A 24,357-nucleotide genomic window follows, 5' to 3' on the forward strand; every position below is an offset into this window, starting at 1 on the left:
GGTGTGTCTAAAGGAAAGTAGTGGGCGTCTGGAAAGGAGTGGGTGTGTCTAAAGGAAAGTAGTAGGTGTCTGGAAAGGAGTGGGTGTGTCTAAAGGAAAGTAGTAGGTGTCTGGAAAGGAGTGGGTGTGTCTAAAGGAAAGTAGTGGGCGTCTGGAAAGGAGTGGGTGTGTCTAAAGGAAAGTAGTGGGCGTCTGGAAAGGAGTGGGTGTGTCTAAAGGAAAGTAGTGGGCGTGTGGAAAGGAGTGGGTGTGTCTAAAGGAAAGTAGTGGGCGTCTGGAAAGGAGTGGGTGTGTCTAAAGGAAAGTAGTAGGTGTCTGGAAAGGAGTGGGTGTGTCTAAAGCGCTATAGGTTAGATGGTTTTGAATGAGCTGTGTTTTTTTTCGTCCATTTCTTACCATGCAACTACTGTATTTTTTCTTATAATGTCATTGATTGGCTAAATGGAAGGCAGTACCCATACAACATGATGATTACATCACCAGTTAGGTACCTAGCCAGTAGCCACATTGCAACATGGTGGACTCCCAGCAAGGGACTAGCTAGCTAGCTAGATAATTCAGCCTAATGCTATTTCGTTTTTGATGATATCATTTATGTAAAGATTTGCCAGTGGAAATCTGTATTGGTAGACTCATTAATTCCTGTTTAGCTATAAACCTTTTTCTGATGTGATGTCATTCTTCGGATTTCATCACTCAATTATCTAAGGTTAGCTAATGTCACCCATATAGCTACTAATGTCACACATTGCATTCATCCTAGCTACTGTACTATCAACTGGCTTGCTATATTAGGTAGCTCTAGATGCGATTATAAAAAGGCCATTAGGTAGCTAGCTAGGTTGAAACTGCTGGGGAATAGCTATCTAGATAGCTAACCCCCACTATCAACTGAGTTCATCAATATATCTAAGGATATATTTCTAGAAATAAACAATATATGTTCTAGTCATATTTTAAAGATGTAAGCACATAACACCCAGACAGATGTAGAACTTCAGTGACCCGAGCATCAGGAAAATCTCCCTGTTCTTCAGGTTTATTCTGGAGTTTATTCAGGAAGGCACACATGTTAGATAAAAATACAGGTAACTAGGGTCTCCTGAGTGGCGCAGCGGTCTAAGGCACTGCATCGCAGTGCTTGAGGCATAACTACAGACGCGGGTTCAATCCCAGGCTGTGTCACAACCAGCCGTGACCAGGAATTCCATAGGGCGGCGCACAATTGGCCCAGCGACATCCGGGTTAGGATAGGGTTTGTCCCAGGGGAGCTTTATTTGGCTCATCACGCTCTTGCAACTCCTTGCAACTCCTTGTGGCGGGCTGGGCGCCTGCAGGCTGACTTCAGTCGTCAGTTGAACAGTGTTTCCTCCGACACATTGGTATGGCTGGCTTCCGGGGTATGGGCGTAATGAAGCGCTGTTTGGCAGGTCATGTTTCGGAGGACGAATGACTCGACCTTCGCCTCTCCCGAGCCCATTGGGGAGGTGCAGCGATGAGAAAAGATCGTAATTGGATCGCAATTGGACATCAAGAAATTGGGGAGAAAAAGGGGCAAAACAATTGAAACACTTGAGTAAATGAGGGATACAAAGTATATTGAAAGCAGGTGCTTCTACACAGGTGTGGTTCCTGAGTTAATTAAGCAATTAACATCGCATCATGCTTAGGGTCATGCATACAAAATGCTGGGCAGGCCATTTTTTTGGCCCCCATATGATGACAATGCCCCCATCCACAGGGCATGAGTGCCTGAATCGTTTGATGAAAACTATACAAACCATATGCCATGGCCGTCACAGTCACCAGATCTCAACCAAATTGAACACTTATGGGAGATTCTGGAGCGGCTCCTGACACAGCATTTTCCACCACCATCAACAAACACCAAAGGATGGAATTTCTTGAGGAAGAGTGGTGTCGCTTCCCTCCAATAGAGTTCAGACACTTGTAGAATCTATGCCAAGGTGCATTGAAACTATTCTGCCTCATGGTGGCTCAACGCCCTATTAAAATACACTATGTTGGTGTTTCCTTTATTTTGGCAATTACATGTAGATCCACACATGTTATTGTCTATATCATGCAGAATTGTCATCTCATTGTTCCTTAGGAAGCTCGTTCTATAATACAGACGTTGGTGATTTCTGTCCCAGGTAGTTGCAAAAATCTGGTAACTTTCCCCAAATTCCCTTTTTTTCCAGAAAACCCGGTTGGAAGGTTTCCTGAATCAGGAGGGAATAAACAGTAAATCTGGAATCTTCAAACAGGATTTCTGGAACACCTGGGGATTATGGGAAAATTTGTGGATTTTTGCAAATCTAGTCCCAGGAGACTGAACTGTGGGCACGTTTTTATTCCTGCCTAGCACAAACATCTCATTCAACTAATCATGGTCTTCCATTTAGACCACAATTTGTTGAGTGAAGTGTTAGTAGAGTGCTGGAACCTGGACACTCCTGTGTAAACTGTGGCTGTCTGACTACAATTGTCTAAATACAGGTGCCATGTTTTCTTTTGCTAATCCATGCAGGTTTGTCATCTCATAAGGAGTGGAGAAGCCCTATGCACCATAAACCTTAATACTGGAGTAACTTCCTGTCAGAGAAACTGTGATTAGAGGGTTAGACAGGAGGCCCTGGGCCAATGGGAGGTCACGGGTGAGGGCTTGGGGGTCAGAGAGAGTGGGCTAGTATGTTTAACATGGCCCGGTGCCCCGGGTGGGTGGAGTTTGCACATTTTAGACCATTCCATTGGTCCTTATGTGAAATCTCCACCAATCTGGGGCACCGAGCCATGCAAAACGAACTGACCCAGTAAGAGGGGACATTACAGACATGAAGATAGAACTCCCCCAACACTCCTCACATTGAGTTGCTGCGTCTGATTTAAAGGCCCCCTTATAGTCCTCAATAATCAACAATGTAATACTTATTACAGGTTAACTCTCTTGCTTTCCTTCAAGCACACTCAGTACTTCTATCCATCCCTCTCCAGGTGCTAGAGACAGAACATTCCAAGGACCTCCAGAGCCTTCTGACCAATTACCTGCCATCTCTCCAGAGCACAGAGAAGTAGGCTCCATTTGTAATAGTATACTGATGCAACGTCACTAGTGCTGTCTGTGTGATATAGCAGATAATCAAGGTCTTCATTAGTGCTGTCTGTGTGATATAGCAGATAATCAAGGTCTTCACTAGTGCTGTCTGTGTGATATAGCAGATAATCAAGGTCTTCACTAGTGCTGTCTGTGTGATATAGCAGATAATTCAGGGTCCCTGGTTGGGTTTATTGTACTTCAGAACTCATGCTCTCTCCCTCTAAAAGTCTCTCAGACTTGAATAAAAATGTGTTCTTCCCCCTGTCCCCAAGTGAGTCTGCTTGGCCATGGAACTCCAGAGCAGCATATCAAAAAACATGCCACCCTGATGCCAGCAGGCCGTTCCCTGAGGAAGGATGCAACGGTCAAGGCTTTCAATGGTCACATTTGGGGGATGACTAAATGCAAAATAACTTTTTCATAGCATATTGGTCTTCACATTTTTACTATGGTAACTTAAACAACATGCAGACTTTATCAATCAAGACAACACTTAGAGCTTATAATTCAAAAGTTCAGAAATCATGTCTCATGTCCAGGGTGAATAACACTTTTATTCATGTATATCAGACATGACATGCGTCAACTAAAATATACACTGAATGTACAAAACATCAGGAACACCTGCTCTTTCCATGACAGACTGACCAGGTGAATGATATGATGTCTTATTGATGTTATCTGTTAAATCCACTTTAAATCAGTGTAGATGAAGGGGAAGAGACAGGTTAAATAAGGATTTTTAAATAAGGATTTTTAAGCCTTGAGACAATTGAGACATGGGTTGTGTACAGTGGGGAAAAAAAGTATTTAGTCAGCCACCAATTGTGCAAGTTCTCCCACTTAAAAAGATGAGAGAGGCCTGTAATTTTCATCATAGGTACACGTCAACTATGACAGACAAAATTAGAAAAAAATTCCAGAAAATCACATTGTAGGATTTTTAATGAATTTATTTGCAAATTATGGTGGAAAATAAGTATTTGGTCAATAACAAAAGTTTCTCAATACTTTGTTATATACCCTTTGTTGGCAATGACACAGGTCAAACGTTTTCTGTAAGTCTTCACAAGGTTTTCACACACTGTTGCTGGTATTTTGGCCCATTCCTCCATGCAGATCTCCTCTAGAGCAGTGATGTTTTGGGGCTGTCGCTGGGCAACACGGACTTTTAACTCCCTCCAAAGATTTTCTATGGTGTTGAGATCTGGAGACTGGCTAGGCCACTCCAGGACCTTGAAATGCTTCTTACGAAGCCACTCCTTTGTTGCCCGGGCGGTGTGTTTGGGATCATTGTCATGCTGAAAGACCCAGCCACGTTTCATCTTCAATGCCCTTGCTGATGGAAGGAGGTTTTCACTCAAAATCTCACGATACATGGCCCCATTCATTCTTTCCTTTACACGGATCAGTCGTCCTGGTCCCTTTGCAGAAAAACAGCCCCAAAGCATGATGTTTCCACCCCCATGCTTCACAGTAGGTATGGTGTTCTTTGGATGCAACTCAGCATTCTTTGTCCTCCAAACACGACGAGTTGAGTTTTTACCAAAAAGTTCTATTTTGGTTTCATCTGACCATATGACATTCTCCCAATCCTCTTCTGGATCATCCAAATGCACTCTAGCAAACTTCAGACGGGCCTGGACATGTACTGGCTTAAGCAGGGGGACACGTCTGGCACTGCAGGATTTGAGTCCCTGGCGGCGTAGTGTGTTACTGATGGTAGGCTTTGTTACTTTGGTCCCAGCTCTCTGCAGGTCATTCACTAGGTCCCCCCGTGTGGTTCTGGGATTTTTGCTCACCGTTCTTGTGATCATTTTGACCCCACGGGGTGAGATCTTGCGTGGAGCCCCAGATCGAGGGAGATTATCAGTGGTCTTGTATGTCTTCCATTTCCTAATAATTGCTCCCACAGTTGATTTCTTCAAACCAAGCTGCTCACCTATTGCAGATTCAGTCTTCCCAGCCTGGTGCAGGTCTACAATTTTGTTTCTGGTGTCCTTTGACAGCTCTTTGGTCTTGGCCATAGTGGAGTTTGGAGTGTGACTGTTTGAGGTTGTGGACAGGTGTCTTTTATACTGATAACAAGTTCAAACAGGTGCCATTAATACAGGTAACGAGTGGAGGACAGAGGAGCCTCTTAATGAAGAAGTTACAGGTCTGTGAGAGCCAGAAATCTTGCTTGTTTGTAGGTGACCAAATACTTATTTTCCACCATAATTTGCAAATAAATTCATTATAAAATCCTACAATGTGATTTTCTGGAAAAAAAATTCTCAATTTGTCTGTCATAGTTGACGTGTACCTATGATGAAAATTACAGACCTCTCTCATCTTTTTAAGTGGGAGAACCTGCACAATTGGTGGCTGACTAAAGACTTTTTTTCCCCACTGTATGTGTGCCATTCAGAGGGTGAACGGGCAAGAAAATATTGAAGTGCCTTTGAACGTGGTATGGCCTTTAATGTAAAACAGTGTGTTTTAGTAAATTATTCTGTGACATATTCATATAAATATAGTTTTATCTAAAAATCATACTTTTAAAATGTTTCACTATTTTTTATTTTTGTATGAAATTCACTGAGGGGGATGGTCCTCCCCTTCCTCCTCTAAGGAGTTTCCACTGATTGCAGGGAATACTGACTGGAGATGTTCCGCCCTCCAAGGCCCCTGAGCCTGTGTAGGGATGTGATCTGGATTGGACTGTGACTTTTTATGTATTTTTATTTTGTGTAATGTGGGTTTTCCCCCTTTTCCGCAATGGACATTTATTTTTTATCCAGTTTACTAACCGAACAGTAGAGGTAGTTAGTCCATCAGTCCAATAGATGTCGATGTTGCACTGTGGTAGTGGGGGGAACAGGAAGTTCCGGGTTGGCGCGACCCATTGTTCAGAATAAAGAATGCGCCAGACCTGTGTTGTCAAGACGACAACTTTGTGTCCGTTTCTATTTATTACTACAGGTATGTAATAGCACGTTTAAACTTTATAATGTCGAAAGAACATGTCATAACATGCTAGTTAACAAATACGTCAAGGTATTCTCCCATTTGGTAAAGTTATTATGTTTTCTTTTTGTGTCAAACCGAGTGAGTGAAAGAACGTGATAAAAACTATTTTACAAGTCACATAGCTAGAGATTTGCGATTGGTCTGAGTGAATGTACATAATTTCGTCAATGTAATTTAATAAAGGATCAATTTGAGATGTCTTTGTTCGTTTTACATGTTATTGGTTTTGTGTAAAAATGTATAATCTTACGAGCTGTTAAAATGGCGTCGTCCATTCTGATGTTCGTTTAAAGTCCACGTAGAAGATAATGGCCCCTATCAGATATTTATGTAGTTGGTGCAGTATATTATTTTACTGTAGTAAATATACATTGGGTGGTCGGGGTTGTCCGAGCCCTGAATGCCGATTGGCTGAAAGCAGTGGTATATCAGACGTACACCACAGGAATGAGAAAAACAATATTTGTACTGTTCTACATATGTTGATAACCAGTTTTATAATAGCAATTAGGCGACTCAGGCATTGCATCGTGCCTAAAAGCCCTTAGCAGTGGTATATTGGCCATATAACACACCTCCTCGGGCCTTATTACATGAATATTCATGAGTTCTAACTTGGAAAAGCATTTATTTGCTTACAATTGTACAATTTATGCTCCCCTCATATAACCACGAAGACGGCCGGAAAGGAAGTTGTACTATAAGTTTTATTTGATTTGGAAAACCTCAAACCCAACTTTTAGAACAATATTAGAGTATTATAAAAATTTATGAGTTTGTAATTTGTGAATGTTTTCTGGGAGTGCTCTAAGTTACTATTGAATGTGTTTAAAGCATTGAGAAATAGCTGCTACATGCCCTTTAACAGACTTCAGTGCAGTAGCTCTCTAAATCCCTTCTCCGGATGGAGAGTTTTCAGACATTACATTTGTCCACATGTGTAAACTAATATTCCGATGCTCTGTTTTAACGTTGAGAAACGTCAATAATCATCGCTTTCACAACCGTATGCTAATATGCCCCTTATCTTTCATGTCAGCCAGAACTAATCTTTCAAATAAAGAAAACACTTACTGTAGCAGTTTTACACAGATCCATACACTGTGTGTGCCTCCAGTTGACAAACTACACTTCCTCCCCAGTTAGCTTACACACAGGTGTTGGGAGCACGCTAGATAGCTAATTAGCACAGGGCCTATGGCTTCCGTCTGTCTCCCATGAACAAGTGCTGTAACATGGAGATAGGACCATGTGGGAACACTAACCCTATAAAGGTGTGTAGTAATTTAACCTTTTTGTTTTTCGAAAATTATATTTAGCTGATATGACAGATACGTTCCTTATGTTTCCAAAAACGTACCGCAAGCGATTTTCCAGTTAAGCATAGTTAATTACATCATGACAAGCTAACAATGTATGGTTAAATAGTTAATCACAACATGAGAAGAAGAGGCCTGAAACAGAGCAAGGAAATAGCTCAGGGAACTATGAAACAGAGCCAGGAAATGACTCTGTTAGTTTTTAACCATATGATGAGGATTTTTCAGTGGACTATGTGATGGACATGGTTAATCAACAAACACAGAGCCAGGGTTAAACATTGATAAATCCCTGTTGCTAGGCAAGAACGTAATTGGTTTCTCATTGGGTTTATGTGTTTGTTCTCTGGTCATCTGACCTGTCTTCAGTTGTCTTCTCTTATCAGTGACTGAAACCAGGCTGAACCCTTTGTCTCTCCTTGAGTGTCTTCCTGATTAAATTACAGCGTGATGGGGTGGGACAGAGGGGTTAGGCTTGGGTATGTTTGAGAGATTGATTGTGTGCCTGCCATGTCCATAATCAATCTCCAGGTCAAGCAAGGGTGAGCCAGGGTTGAACAAAGTTCAACCTGAAAATGAAAATGTTTACATGACAGGGCGGTTAGTTGTGCAGTGGTCTAAGACACTGCATCGCAGTGCTAGCTGTGCCAATAGAGATCCTGGTTCGAATCCAGGCACTGTCGTAGCCAGCCGCGACCGGGAGGCCCAGCGTCGTCCAGGATAGGGGAGGGAATGGCCAGCAGGGATGTAGCTCAGTTGGTAGAGCATGGCAATGCCAGGGTTTGCAATGCCAGGGTTGTGGGTTCGATTCCCACGGGGGGCCAGTATGAAAAATAAAATAAAAATAATGTATGCACTCACTAACTGTAAGTCGTTCTGGATAAAAGCGTCTGCTAAATGACTAAAATGTATGTAAATGTAAAATGTAATGACAAAGCTTGATTGGTCACACCACCATTGGTTCCAAACTGAATACATAGAGGAGAAGTCAGATTTCGCCTCTATCATAAACTAAGGAAGTGGGCGGAGCGGTCAAGAGGTGGAAACTGGAGACAGTCGTGGGGGAACCCAGGAGGGAGGGGTTAAGCAAAAATGTATGTAAAATGACTATATAAACTGAGAGCTGGGAGATGGAAAATCAAATGCTTTGCAAACGACCTTGGCTCTATTGCTTATGTAATAAAGTCTATCCTAATTCAACAAAAACTCTGAAATACTTTGGTTCTTTGATCAGTATAAGGATGAATTTGCCACAACAATGTTTATCAGTTTTCTACATTTGTAATAATATTCAGACACATTCAGTAGTTTCTATCTTTATCTATAGTTGTTACTATGGTGTGAACAGGAAATACAATTGGCAGTGGTGTAAAGTAACTAAGTAGTCCTGTGTGGCTCAGTTAGTAGAGCATGGCACTTGCAACGCCAGGGTTGTGGGTTCGATTCCCCCTGGGGACCAGTATGAAAAATGTATGCACTCATTACTGTAAGTCACTCTGGATAAGAGCTTCTGCTAAATGACTGAAATGTAAAAGTAAAAAGGCTTTGAAGTACTACTGAAGTAGTTTTGGGGTATTTGTACTTTACTATTTATATTTTCTGTCAACTTTTACTCCACTTCATTCCTAAAGACAAGTTGTACTTTTCACTCCTATACATTTTCCCTGACACCCAAAAGTACTCGTTACATTTATAATGCTGAGGCAGGACAGCAATATGGTCCAATTCACTCACCTATCAATACCACGCATTGTCACCCCTACTGCCCCTGATCTGGCGGACTCAGTAAACACAAATACTGCGTTTGTAAATGATGTTGGAGTGTGTCCCTGGCCGTCCGTTAATGTGTTTTTTTTTGTTGAGTGAAAAAGTACAGTGAAGATAAGGTTATTAAGGAAAATAGCTCATAGTGCTGCCTAAAACAAACTGAAACATTGTACTAAAGGGTTTTTGAGTCATTTATTCATTTCTGTGAATTTAGGAAATCTACTATAGGTTAAGTGTACTTGCGTTGTGTAATTTGTGTGCACTTGTCTAATATGAATGAATGTTTTGTTGTCAATGTTTAGCTACCTGATCTGTTGAAATTAGGTAATTGAACAAGAAGAAATATAATATCTTTTTTGAGGATAAAGAAAGTTCCAGAAATGTCAAGACTGTTGTCTGTTTCTCTTTATTACTACAGGCCGACTAAGATTAAGTCTGAGGCCTGTAACATCAACAGTGAGGACAAACCCAGCCTGCCTCTCTCCTTCCACACTGAGTCCAAACCTACAGTCACTGGGTCCTGATTGACAGTCGAGTCCAGTTTGCACCGCAGGTACCAGAGATGGCATCAGTGAAGCTGGAAGACTGCAGTCAAACACTGGAGCTGAATGTCAACATTAAAGATGAAGAAGAGGATGAGAAGATTGGGAAATCTGTTTCTCATGGTAAGAGCAGGTTCCTTCCAACTTTCCACTGTGCATGAAAAGTTGCAGTAGAACTGTTTCATGATGAACTGTTTCAATGAGAAGGTAGATGTTATTTCATGCTACTGAGACTTGCATGGATGACGCCAGTATAGTCTGTTTTGGAATGGGTGGCCAGTAATAAACTGACCCTGAACATGTAAAACTAAGAGCACTGTATTTGGTACAAATCATTTCCTAAGTTCTAGACCTCAGCTGAATCTGGTATTGAATGATGTGGCTGTTGAACAAGTTGAGGAGACTAAATTACTTGGCATTACCTTAGATTGTAAACTGTCATGGTCAAAACGTATAGATTCAATGGTTGTAAAGATGGGGAGAGGTCTGTCCATAATAGATGCTCTGCTTTTTTGACACCACACTCCAAAAAGCAAGTTCTGCAGGCTCTAGATTTGTCTTATCTTGATTATTGTCCAGTCGTGTTGGTCGAGTGCTATAAGGAAAGATCTAGTTAAGTTAATAAGTATATAGGATATAGGTTAAGAACTTTTGTGAAAGAGCACAGTTTGAAAGATATGGCATACAGAAGCAAACCGGATGGACGTCATGAAAATGATCGGAGAGGTTGAGGAGTAAAAACAAACAAAATAGAACTAATGTGAAATTGACTGTGTCCATAAAATGTATATAGTATGTATAAGCATTAAGTAGAGGCCTAAGCATTGTTGTTCACTAGTTTACTCCAATTAGGGGAGGGGTGGTGGGGTTGGAAAGTAATAAAGGAAAATATGTATTTTTTAAAGGATATATATATATTATATTATATATGTATATGTGAAAAATATATATGGGGGATTGGAAGTGATGCAGACAATTACATTGATGGAAGTTAAATCTATCAGAAATATTAAAGCTGATTTATTTTAAATAAAACGGAATAAATAAAAATACCTATTTAAGCTGCAGCTGGCCCAGAACAGAACGGCACGTCCTGCTCTTCATTGTAATCAGAGGGCTAATATAAATACTATGCATGCTGTACACATATCTCTGACACACACACATACCCCACCAGACATGCCACCAGGGGTCTTTTCACAGTCCCCAAATCCAAGAAAGTATACACTATTATATAGAGCCGTTATTGCATGGAACTCCGTTCCATCTCATATTGCTCAAATAAACAGCAAACCTGCTTTCAAAAACAGATAAAGCAACACCTCATGGCACAACGCCTCTCCCCCATTTGACCTAGATAGTTTTTGTATGTATTGACATGTAGGCTACGTGTGCCTTTTAAAATGTTTTTATGTAGTTCTGTCCTTGAGCTGTTCTTGTCTATTAATGTTCTGTATTATGTCATGTTTCATGTTTTGTGTGGACCCCAGGAAGAGTAGCTACTGCTTTTGCAACAGCTTATGGGGATCCTAATAAAATACCCAAATACCAGTATTGCCAGCATGTGTTTTATTAACTGGGCTATCTGGAGTGCTCAGAGAGTAGACTAAAGAAGTGACGTAGACAAACTGCCAGTAATTAGAACTTCTATGAAATGAGTCTGTGTAGTTACTAGGCTTGGGTGGTATACTGGATACCAGGGAATTTGGAAAAAGCCACTGGATGGGTTTTCCATACAGCTGAAACTGTTTTCTTGAAGTTTTCTGGATTCATATGAATATTTGTAGCTACTTTTTGAGTAAATACCTGCAGTCAACTTGTGCAATACGTTACGAGATAAAGAACATTACGTCACATTATTATGTAGCTTACGGTAGTCCCCAGTCAACGAGAAGAGACCGGAGCCTTGTGAGTCAATCTCTGTCGTGCAGCATGCGCCAGGGGATCTAATTACAGTATGGAATTCACAACTAAATGTTTGCCAGCTAGATATCTTAACTATTAAGTTAACAGTCTACAATCTGCTAAATGCTCTGCAGTTGCCCATTAGGTTTGCTAATGTAGTAGTTAGTTAGCTATCTAGCTAAGTGGTTAGCTTCTTCCAATCAAGCATTCCCTTGCTAACAGCAGAGAATCCCCACCTGGATCAAGAGCCTTGCTGGCTAATATTAGTTTTGTGCGGGCAGCCAACTGTGAGTGTTTGAGTTACTTGTATAGCTGAGGTCAGAAACTGTACAAAGTGTTCGCATTGCACTCGTTAGCATTTAGTTAGCGTCCTCTATGATGATTCCTTAGTACTAGTTAGCATTTTGTTAGCATTCTGCTCAGTTAAGTTTTTTGGCCTTTGAATATTAGTACTTTTAAAATAAATACCTGTAGTCAAGTTGTTCGCTAGGTAATAGATAAAGCACATCGCGTTCATCATTTCGCCCGTTAGATAATTTTTCATAATGAAGCTTTCTGTTAGGTTCTGAACAAACAGAGTAAAAACTCAAAAGGACATCTAGGAAAACCACAAAACCAAGTTCATTCATCCAACGGGTTTCAAACAGCTGCAAAGACAAAGCATGATTACACAAGCACATATATTTATAACCTCCTACTCAACTCCTTACATATCTAGACAGCCAATACATCTCTGATGCTAGTCAGGAACTTAATTGGTTCTTCTCACTGGTGTAGTCATGGCCCTGCCTGATGCTAGAACCTTCGTGGGCGTGAAAGTGTATGCGTGTGAGATAGGACTGTAGTAGGAGGGTCGTTGTGGTGGGCCCCTCTGGCCCCCCTCCCAGAGGTTTCTACTCACTTCATCTGTTGACATGACCTCGAGCCGGATTCCTTGCTCCTCCCTAGTTCCGCAACTGGCCTGCCTTATCAGGAACTGAAACTAGACTGTTGCCCTTTGCCTCCCTCCTTACGAACATGAATTCTGCACTTCCCCTTGTCTCCCTCAGTAACTTTCCATGCACCAAGTTCCTATCCACCCTTCATTGACCCCAACATATACAGTGCCATTCGGAAAGTATTCAGACCCCTTGACTTTTTCCATATTTTGTTGTGTTACAGCCTTATTCTAAAATTGATTAAATTGTTTTTTGCCCTCATCAATCTACACACTACCCCATAATGACAAAGCAAAAACAGGTTTTTAGACATTTTTGCCAAACTATTAAACATTTTAAAATGGATTCAGACCCTTTACTCAGTACTTTGTTGAAGCACCTTTGGCAGCGATTATAGCATTGAGTCTTTTTGGGTATGACACTACAAGCTTGGCACATCTGTATTTGGAGAGTTTCTCCCATTCTTCTCTGCAGATTCTCTCAAGCTCTGTCAGGTTGGATGGCGAGCGCTGCTGCACAGCTATTTTCAAGTTTCTCCAGAGATGTTCGATCGGGTTCAAGTCCGGGTTCTGGCTGTGCTACTCAAGGACATTCAGAGACTTGTCCTGAAGCCACTCCTGTGTTGTCTTGGCTGTGTGCTTAGGGTCGTTGTCCTGTTGGAAGGTGAACCTTCGTCCCAGTCTGAGGTCCTGAGCGCTCGGGAGCAGGTTTTCATTAAGGATCTCTCTCTGTACTTTGCTCCGTTCATCTTTGCCTCGATCCTGACTAGTCTCTCAGTCCCTGACGCTGAAAAACATCCCGACAGCATGATGCTGCCACCACCATGCTTCACCGTAGGGATGGTGCCAGGTTTCCTCCAGACGTGGTGCTTGGCATTCAGGCCAAAGAGTTCAATCTTGGTTTCATCCAACCAGAGAATCTTGTTTCTCATGGTCTGAGAGTCTTTAGGTGCCTTTTGGCAAACTCCAAGCGGGCAGTCATGTGCCTTTTACTGACAATTGGCTTCCGTCTGGCCACTCTACCATAAAGGCTTGATTGCTGGAGTGCTGCAGAGATGGTTGTTCTCCTATCTCCAGAGGAACTCTAGAGCTCTGTCAGTGACCATTGTGTTCTTGGTCACCTCCCTGACCAAGGCCCTTCTCCCCCAATTGCTCAGTTTGGCCGGGCGGCAAGCTCTAGGAAGAGTCTTGGTGGTTCCAAACTTCTTCCATTTAAGAAAGATGGAGGCCACTGTGTTCTTGGGGACCTTCAATGCTGCAGACATGTTTTGGTACCCTTGCCCAGATCTGTGCCGTGACACAATCCTGTCTCGGGGCTCTACGGACAACTCCTTCGACCTCATGGCTTGGTTTTTACTCTGACATGCACTGTCAACTGTTGGACCTTATATAAACAGGTGTGTTCCTTTCTAAATCATGTCAAATCAAATGAATTTACCAAGGATTGGCTCGAATCAAGTTGTAGAAACATCTCAAGGATGATAAATGGAAACAGGTTGCACCTGAGCTCAATTTCGAGTCTCATAGCAAAGGGTCTGAATAATTATGTAAATAATATAGTTCTGTTTTATTGTCACACCCTGGCTCTGGGACTCTATATGTTGAGCCAGGGTGTGTTCACTCTATGTGTTGTGTTTCTATGTCGGGAGTTCTAGTTGTATTGTATTTCTATGTTGGCCAGTGTGGTTCTCAATCAGAGGCAATGAGTGTCAGCTGTGGCTGGTTGTCTCTGATTGGGAACCATATTTAAACAGTCTGTTTTCCATTCGTGTTTGTGGGATCTTGTTTCCGTTTTGGTTTGTTCCTTGTTGGCTATGTTAAACCGTAGGACTGCACGTTTCGTTTTGTTGTTCTTATTATCACTGAAGATAATAAAGATTAAATATGTTCGTTCATCACGCTGCGCCTTGGTCTACTCTCTACGACAATCGTGACAGAAGATCCCACCATACAAGGACCAAGCAGCGTGTCCAGGAGCAGGCTGCCTGGACATGGGAGGAAGCGCCAGCAAAGGAGCTGGAGAGGTTGGCGAATGTGGTCCTGGGAGGACATGCTCGGGGGAAAAGGGCCATGGGCTAGGATTAAGGCCCTGGCGAGAGAGGAGCAGCGGCGTCAGCAGTGTCGGCGTCGGACGGAAGAGAGGCAACTCCAAAAAATTTTAGGGGGGAGCACACGGCATGGGCGACTGGGCAGCAGAAGGCTGCCACAGGGCGATTTGGGAGATTTGGAGAGGAGGCCACCGGGTTTGGGGGGCCAGAAGGCAGGTTGGTGGAGCCTGGATGGAGAGCAGAGCCAACTACCCGTACTCAGGCATAGCAGCATGGGACTGGGCAGGTTCCGCGGTATGCGGAGCTGCGTACTGTGCCACGAGTGGTCCGGCATAGTCCGGTACGTCCTGTGCGAGCACCCCGCACGTGTCGTGCAAAGGTGGGCATGCAGCCAGGACGGAGTGTGCCGGCTCAGCGCTCGTGGTCTCCAGTGCCTCTCCTCAGTCCCGGATATCCTGCGCCAGTGTCACGTGCTGTTATGCCAGTACGGGTACACAGCCCTGTACGTCCTGTGCGGATGCCTCACACAGAGTGTGTGAAGGTAGGCATTCAGCCAGGACGGGTTGTGGCCGCTCTTCACTCCAGGTCTCCTATCTGTCTCCACAGCCCGGCCCGGCCTGTTCCTGCTCCTCGCACCAAGCAGGTTTTCATTAAGGATCTCTCTCTGTACTTTGCTCAGTTCATCTTTGCCTCGATCCTGACTAGTCTCTCAGTCCCTGACGCTGAAAAACATCCCGACAGCATGATGCTGCCACCACCATGCTTCACCGTAGGGATGGTGCCAGGTTTCCTCCAGACGTGGTGCTTGGCATTCAGGCCAAAGAGTTCAATCTTGGTTTCATCCAAGTGTGCGTCGCCAGCCCGGCCTGTTCCTGCCCCTCGCACCAAGCCTACGGTGCGCGTCGCCAGCCCGGCCCGGCCTGTTCCTGCCCTTCGCACCAAGCCTACGGTGCGCATCGCCAGCCCGGCCCGGTCTGTTCCTGCCACTCGCACCAAGCCTACGGTGTGCGTCGCCAGCCCGGCCTGTTCCTGCCACTCGCACCAAGCCAGGGGTGCGAGTTGTCAGCCTGGTAAGGCCCATTCCTGCTCCACGCACCAAGCCAGGGGTGCGTATCGTCAGCCCGGTCCGGCCAGTTGCTGCTCCACGCACCAAGCCAGGGGTGCGCATCGTCAGCCCGGTCCGGTCCGTTCCTGCGCCACGCACCAAGCCAGGGGTGCGCATCGTCAGCCCGGTCCGGCCAGTTGCTGCTCCACGCACCAAGCCAGGGGTGCGCGTCGTCAGTCCGGCACAACCCGTGCCTGGGTCACCGGTGCCTGATCAGGTACAGGTCGGCTGCTCCACACCGGAGCTGAAGCTATCCGCTCCTACTATGTCCAGTTCAGCTCCAGCCAGCGGGGCCAGATCGGACCAGGGGCGCTATGGGGGGATTATTGGAGGGTGGTGGGCAAGCCTGGAGCCAGAACCGCCGCCGAGGAGGAATGCCCACCCAGCCCTCCCCTGTTTGGTTCTAGTTGAGGCGCGGTCGCAGTCCACACCTTTGGGGGGGGGGGTACTGTCACACCCTGGCTCTGGGACTCTATATGTTGAGCCAGGGTGTGTTCATTCTATGTGTTGTGTTTCTATGTCGGGAGTTCTAGTTGTATTGTATTTCTATGTTGGCCAGTGTGGTTCTCAATCAGAGGCAACGAGTGTCAGCTGTGGCTGGTTGTCTCTGATTGGGAACCATATTTAAACAGTCTGTTTTCCATTCGTGTTTGTGGGTTCTTGTTTCCGTTTTGGTTTGTTCCTTGTTGGCTATGTTAAACCGTAGGACTGCACGTTTCGTTTTGTTGTTTTGTTGTTCTTATTATCACTGAAGATAATAAAGATTAAATATGTTCGTTCATCACGCTGCGCCTTGGTCTACTCTCTACGACGATCGTGACATTTATTTTTAATGTATTAGCAACATTTTCTAAAAACCTGTTTTCGCTTTGTCATTATGGGGTATTGCTGAGGATTATTTTTGTATTTATATTTTTTAATCAATTTTAGAATAAGGCTGCAACGTAACAAAATGTGGAAAAAGTCAAGGGGGTCTGATTACTTTCCGAATGCACTTGTTAGCAGTTGATGTTATTCTTCAATAACACAGACCCCAAAGCAAATCAGGGGGAGAAAAATATATTTATTCAAAGAGAACCAATCATTTTTTATGCTGGAAAGTAGATTGTAGATGTTTATTCTTCCCTGTTCTCAGTGTTTTCTCCCTTGCCTATGGTTGACCAATTAGAATTCCTTGCAATAACATTGGTCCAATGGCCAAATACCAAGTATCCCGTTTCAGGCTCAATGTATAGACCATTTGGACCAATGCGAACTTGCCACATGTAGCTATGAGTCCCGGACTGGAACCCCTACATAGATACTAAACAGATGTTGAACTGAAAAACAACTGTTTCCATTGATCGTTAATTCCCTGTGTTGTATATTTATCTTGGAATACTCTTGCACACTGTATATAGGCTACTGTATCAATCATTCATTTGTTCATGTCATCACACAGCATGCAAGCCATTGAAATGCAATCAAGCATTTTTGGTTTTAAAATAACAAAGCAACCCTTGAATAATTAGCATAAACAATAAATAAACCGTTCCATTTCGGAAATTGCATTCACGAATCAATGCAACTGTTTTTAGTCTTTGCTGTAATAAAGGCTTAACAATAAAACGTTACAACAGACTCTCTGGTACGCTTATCATTTATTTACTATTTAGTTTGCTTCAACCTGTCAGACAAGCTCAGTGCATATGGTGGATTTGATTACCTGGATGTGCGTGTATTCTTCAGCTTTTGTATTTGATTTGATTAAAACACACCATTCACCCTCTGAATGGCACACATACACAATCCATGTCTCAATTGTCTCAAGGCTTAAAAATCCTTCATTAATCTGCCTCCTCCCCTTCATCGACACTGATCTGAAGTGGATTTAACACGTGGCATCAATGAGGGATCATAGCTGTCACCTGGTCAGTCTATGTCATGGAAAGAGTTCATAATGTTTTGTGCACTCAGTGCATATCACACCAATTGACTTTTTTAAATGCTTTTCACACAGGTGACATTGAGACATTCTCTACATCCAGAGAGCAACAGCAGGAAGATCGCAGAGCTAAGAGGTCTCACCACTGCCCACATTGTGAGGAGATTTTCCCAATTCTATCAAAGCTAAAAATACACCTAAAAATACACACAGGAGAGAATCTGTATTCCTGCACTGACTGTGGGAAGAGCTTCACAACATCACAGGCTCTGACAGTTCATCAGAGAGTGCACACAGGAGAGAAGCCTTACTCCTGCTCTGACTGTGGGACGAGTTTCTCTCGACTGGGCAACTTAAAAACACATGAACGTATACACACAGGAGAGAAGCCTTACTTCTGCTCTGACTGTGGGGTAAGTTTCTCTCAACTGGGCACCTTAAAAAAACATGAACGTATACATACAGGAGAAAAGCCTTACTCCTGCTCTGACTGTGTAAAATGCTTCACAACATCAAGTGAGCTAAAAGTTCACCAGAGAACACACACAGGAGAGAAGCCTTACTCCTGCTCTGACTGTGGAAAGATTTTCTCTCGTCTAGGCCACTTAAAAACACATGAACGTATACACACAGGAGAGAAGCCTTACTTCTGCTCTGACTGTGGGGCAAGTTTCTCTCAACTGGGCACCTTAAAACAACATGAACCTATACATACAGGAGAAAAGCCTTACTCCTGCTCTGACTGTGTCAAATGCTTCACAAGATCAACTGAGCTAAAACGTCATCAGAGAACACACACAGGAGAGAAGCCTTACTCCTGCTCTGACTGTGGAAAGAGTTTCTCTCGACTGAGCAACTTAAAAACACATGAACGTATACACACAGGAGAGAAGCCTTACTTCTGCTCTGACTGTGGCAAGAGTTTTTCTGTACAGGACCACTTAAAATCACACCAACGGATACACACAGGAGAGAAGCCTTACTCCTGCTCTGACTGTGGGGCAAGTTTCTCTCAACTGGGCACCTTAAACAAACATGAACGTATTACACACAGGAGAAGCCTTACTCCTGCTCTGACTGTGTGAAATGCTTCACAACATCAACTGAGCTAAAAGTTCATCAGAGAACACACACAAGATAGAAGTCGTTTTCCTGCTCTGACTGTGGAAAGATTTTCTCTCAAATTTAAAAAGACACAAAGGTAAACATAAAGGAGAGAAGCCTTACCACTGATCTGACTGAAAATGTTTTAAAACAACAGCTGAGCTTAAAAGGTCATGATGTAAGAGAAAGTAGCAGACACTCAGATGGAAGTTTGATGTACATTTATTTCAGTACTGGATCACATAATAAGACGAACGCGCTTTGCCTCTTATCATATGACTGACTTACATAGACTCTCTCTCAGCCTATATAGTGCTCTTCAAGTCTACTTTTATCCTTCCCAGTTGCTAACTATTACTAGCTGCCACTCACTTCCTACATATCATTCCTCTCCCTGGTGTCATATCTCACCCTAGCCAGTCCATTCCATCACGCACCAATCCTAAGATTAGCACTAGTGGACCCCAATCTATCTTGGCACACCGACCCTCTGCTCATCACTCTTCTTATCCTCTCTACATACAATTTACAATCTTTATAATATTGGATCAAACACTCTTTATATCAACTGCCATCAGGAAAATACATAATATTTTCAACAGATGGGGAGAAACAATGACATGGAGAAAATACAGAAACACAGTGCAAATGCTTATCAAGGAAGCAAAGACAAACTACTACAAAACTGAAATCCAGGACTTCAATGGACTGGGACCAAAGAAAACATATTTGCTAAGGCATGGACAAGCACCACACCTCTTGCCATCTTCCCCCTGCCCATGTCTACAAGGCAGGTTGAGCTGTGCAGCATTGGCCAGTTAAAGCAAGCTCTGACCAGACTCAGCCCACGTAAAGCATGTGGGCCTGATGGAATTCCAGCCTGGCTACTAAAAGAGCATGCAGAAGATATAGCCCCTGTCATCAAACACATTGTTAACACCACCTACTGGCAGGGGACAGTTTTATCTGAGTAAACGAATCAGTATGACTACCTCCCAAAGTCCAGCACTACTACCGCCCTTGTGAAAACCACACTTCACTTCACAGCTACAGACTGCTGACAGCTACAGTCCCTTGGTCAGAGGACCATCCACAACCTGCACCACTAATCCTAGGAGGACAGGAAGTACCAGTGGTAACAACAACCAAGTATCTTGGTTTTCATCTAGACTCTAACCTCAGTGGTGACACGTGGAGCAGCCAGTGAGAAAGGCCACAAAACGCCTTTTTGACATTTCTTGCCAGTAATGTCCTACTGAAGATCTGGTCACAGTCTATACTACACTGGCCAGGCCTTGTCTGGAATACGGTGGAGTGCTGTTAGTTGGATGCAGTAAAAAGCAGCAGGCCCAACTAGACAGGGTGCAGAGGAGGGCCATGAGGATCATCTCCAGAGGTGGAGCAGTCCAACCACAGCTCCCGTCACTGCAGAGCAGGCGAGAACAGGCTGCAGTGCACCTGGTGAAGGACATGCACACTCTTGACCATCCACTGAATGACCTGCTCCCTCCAAGAAGAGGTAACTGCACCACCAGGCTCCTGAGAAACAGCCACAAACTGTCCTGTATAACTGCCCGTAGAAACCGCCTGCGAAACGCCACTCTACCCACTGCTATCAGACTGCATAATAACTCCAGCTCTTACACCTCTGTAGCTCAGCTGGTAGAGCACGGCGCTTGTAACGCCAAGGTAGTGGGTTCGATCCCCGGGACCACCCATACACAAAAAAAAATGTATGCACGCATGACTGTAAGTCGCTTTGGATAAAAGCGTCTGCTAAATGGCATATTATTATTATTATTAAATGGTTTTCCCAAAAACTCTATTTTTTTTATCACATTTTAATATTTCAATTTCCATCATGAAAAATGTCCTGTAATGTTTCAAGTGTTCTGTATTCTACTTATGTCACGTATTGTGTTATGTATTTAACAGGTAGCCTAGTGGTTAAGAGTGTTGGGCCAGTAACTGAAAGGTCGCTGGTTTGAATCCTGAGCCAACTAGGTCAAAAATCTGTCATTGTGGCCTTGAGCAAGGCAATTAACCCAATTGGTCCTATAAGTCGCTCTGGATAAGAGCATCTGCTAAATTACAAATATGTAATGAAAAATCATGTTTGTACATTAATTTGTGCTGGGCAACCTTTTCTCTTGTGCATAAATATAACAAAGTGTTTAAAGTGAAATAGTTAGTCTATACAGTGCATTCTGAAAGTATTCAGACCTCTTGACTTTTCTACAAGAAAATACGTTACAGCCTTATTGTAAAATTAATTCAAAATGTATATATAATCCCTCATCAATCTGCACACAATACCACATAATGACAAAGCGAAAACAGGTTTAGACATTTTTGCAAATTTATTAGAAATTAAAAACAGATACCTTATTTAAATAAGTATTCCAGACGCTTTTCTATGAATCTCGAAATTTAGCTCAGGTGCATCCTGTTTCCATTGATCTTCCTTGTGATTTTTTCTACAACTTGATTGGAGTCCACCTGAGATCAATTAAATTGATTGGACATGGTTTGGAAAGGTACACACCTTTCTATATAACATCCGACAGTTGACATTGCATGTCAGACCAAAAACCAAGCCATGAGGTCAAAGGAATTGTCCGTAGAGCTCCGAGACAGGATTGTGTCGAGGCACAGATCTGGGGAAGGGTACCAAAAAATGTCTGCAGCATTGAAGGTCCCCAAGAATACAGTGGCCTCCATCATTCTTAAATGGAAGAAGTTTGGAACCACCAAGACTCTTCCTAGAGCTGTCCGCCCGGCCAAACTGAGCAATCGGGGGAGAAGGGCCTTGGTCAGGGAGGTGACCAAGAACCCGATGATCACTTTGACAGAGCTCCAGAGTTCAGCCCGCTTGGAGTTTGCCAAGAGGCACCTAAAGGACTCTGACCATGAGAAACAAGATTCTCTGTTCTGATGTTACCAAGATTGAACTCTTTGACCTGAATGCCAAGCGTCACGTCTGGAGGAAACCCGGCACCATGCCTACGGTGAAGCATGGTCGTGGCAGTATCATGCTGTGCGGCTGTTTTTCAGAGGCAGGGAGACTAGTCAGGATCGAAGGAATAATGAGCAGAGCAAAGTACAGAGAGATCCTTGATGAAAACCTGCTCCAGAGTGCACAGGACTTCAGACTGGGGCGAAGGTTCACCTGGCCCAGCCAGAGCCCAGACCTGAACCCGATTTAGCATCTCTGGAGAGACCAGAAAATAGCTGTGCAGCAACAATCCCCATCCAACCTGACAGCGCTTGAGAGGATCTGCAGAGAACAATGGATGAAACTCCCCAAATACAGGTGTGCCAAGCTTGTAGCGTCATACCCAAGAAGACTCGATGCTGTAATCGCTGCCAAAGGTGCTTCAAGAAAGTACTGAGTAAAGGGTCTGAATACTTAGATATTTCAGTTTTTTATTAATAATATTTTGCTTTGACATTATGGGGTATTGTGTGTAGATTGATGAGGGGGAAAAAACTATTTAATCAATTTTAGAATATGTCTGTAACGTAATAAAATGTGGAAAAAGTCAAGGGGTCTGAATACTTTCAGATTGCACTGTATATAGCCAAGCTACCATTGACTAGGTATTGGCACCCCATGTATATAGCCAAGCTACCATTGACTAGGTATTGGCACCCCATGTATATAGCCAAGCTACCATTGACTAGGTATTGGCACCCCATGTATATAGCCAAGCTACCATTGACTATGTATTGGCACCCCATGTATATAGCCAAGCTACCATTGACTAGGTATTGGCACCCCATGTATATATCCAAGCTACCATTGACTATGTATTGGCACCCCATGTATATAGCCAAGCTACCATTGCTCATCGTGTATTAATTGCTTGTGCTACAATCTTTTTTCCTATTATTATAATTGTTGTATTGTATTCTCCATTGTTGGTCAACATTTCACTGTTAGTCTACACCTGTTCTTTACCAAGCATATGACAATTTAAATGAAATGACTACGTGTTTAGTAAATTGTCTTCTAAACTATACTGAACAAAAATATAAACTTGACATGTAAAGTGTTGGTCACATGTTTCATTAGCTGAAATAAAAGATCCCAGAAATTTTCCATATGCACAACAACCTTATTTCTCTCAAATTTTGTGAACAAATTTGTTTCCATCCCTGTTAGTGAGCATTTCTCCTTTGCCAAGATAATCCATCCACCTGACAGGTGTGGCATATCAAGAAGCTGATTAAACAGCATGATCATTACACAGGTGCACCTTGTGCTGGGTACAATAAAAGGCCACTCTGAAATGTGCAGTTTTGTCACACAACATAATGCCACAGATGTCTACATTTTGAGGGAGTGCGTAATTGGCATGCTGACTGCAGGAATGTTCACCAGAGCTGTTGCCAGAGAATTGAATGTACATTTCTCTACCGAGAATTTGGCAGAACGTCCAACTGTCTTCACAGCCACAGACCACGTGTAACCGTGCAAGCCCATGACCTCCACATCTGGCTTCTTACATTTTTTTTACATTTTAGCCATTTAGCAGACGCTCTTAACCAGAGCGACTTACAGGAGCAATTAGGGTTAAGTGCCTTGCTCAAGGGCACATTAACGTCATTTAGCAGACGCTCTTAGCCAGAGCGACTCACAAATTGGTGCGTTCACCCTATAGCCAGTGGGATAACCACTTTACAATTTGGGGGGGGTTAGTCTTCACCTGCAGGATCATCTGAGACCTGTCACCGGACAGCTGATGAAACTGAGGAGTATTTATATCTGTAATAAAGCCCTTTAGTGGGGGAAAATCATTCTTATTGGCTGATGGGTGGGCCTGGCTCTCAAATGGTTGGGCCTATGCCTTCCCAGGCCCACCCATGGCTGCTCCCCTGCCCAGTCATGTGAAATCCATAGATTAGGGCCTAATAAATGTATTTCAATTGACTGATTTCCTTATATGAATAGTACCCCAGTAAAATTGTTGAATGTTCTTCTGTTAAAACTGCATTGATCTGCCAATGAAAAATAATGTTTGTACATGAATTTGTACTGGTCAACCTCTCCTTCTCTTTTCTACTCAGTTATTCCATATTAAATCTGACAGTATGAATGGTTCTTATGGTTGTATTCAGTTATTCCATATTAAATCTGACAGTATGAATGGTTCTTATGGTTGTATTCAGTTCTTCCATATTAGATCTGACAGTGTGAATGGTTATTATGGGCTGATTGCCTGGAGTGACTACAGTCATACCAAGTTTTCTTTGACCCTGTGATCTCACCAGGACAGAACCACATGTCTCTATCATACTCCAGCCAAAGATACATTTGACCTATGCACTAACAAGCTTTTTCAATATATGCAGCTTTGTCACCGGCTACAGTACTGTAGCTTTATTAATCTACTGTACTTCAATTAAATGGATTTGTGCCACAAATGCTAAAAAGTTAGCAGTTATAACAATAGTAAGATAAACAATATATGCCCAGGACTATATTGAGGGACAGACTGTTGAAATGCCCAGTTGATTATGTAAACAGTCTTGTAGAACTCTGGCATTGATGGTCCATCAGAGGGTGAGGCAAAAGCCTCACAGCGTTTATG

The sequence above is a fragment of the Coregonus lavaretus genome (assembly GCF_964263955.1).
Source record: "Coregonus lavaretus genome assembly, contig: HAP1_SCAFFOLD_56, whole genome shotgun sequence".
NCBI classification, from domain to species: Eukaryota; Metazoa; Chordata; class Actinopteri; order Salmoniformes; family Salmonidae; genus Coregonus; species Coregonus lavaretus.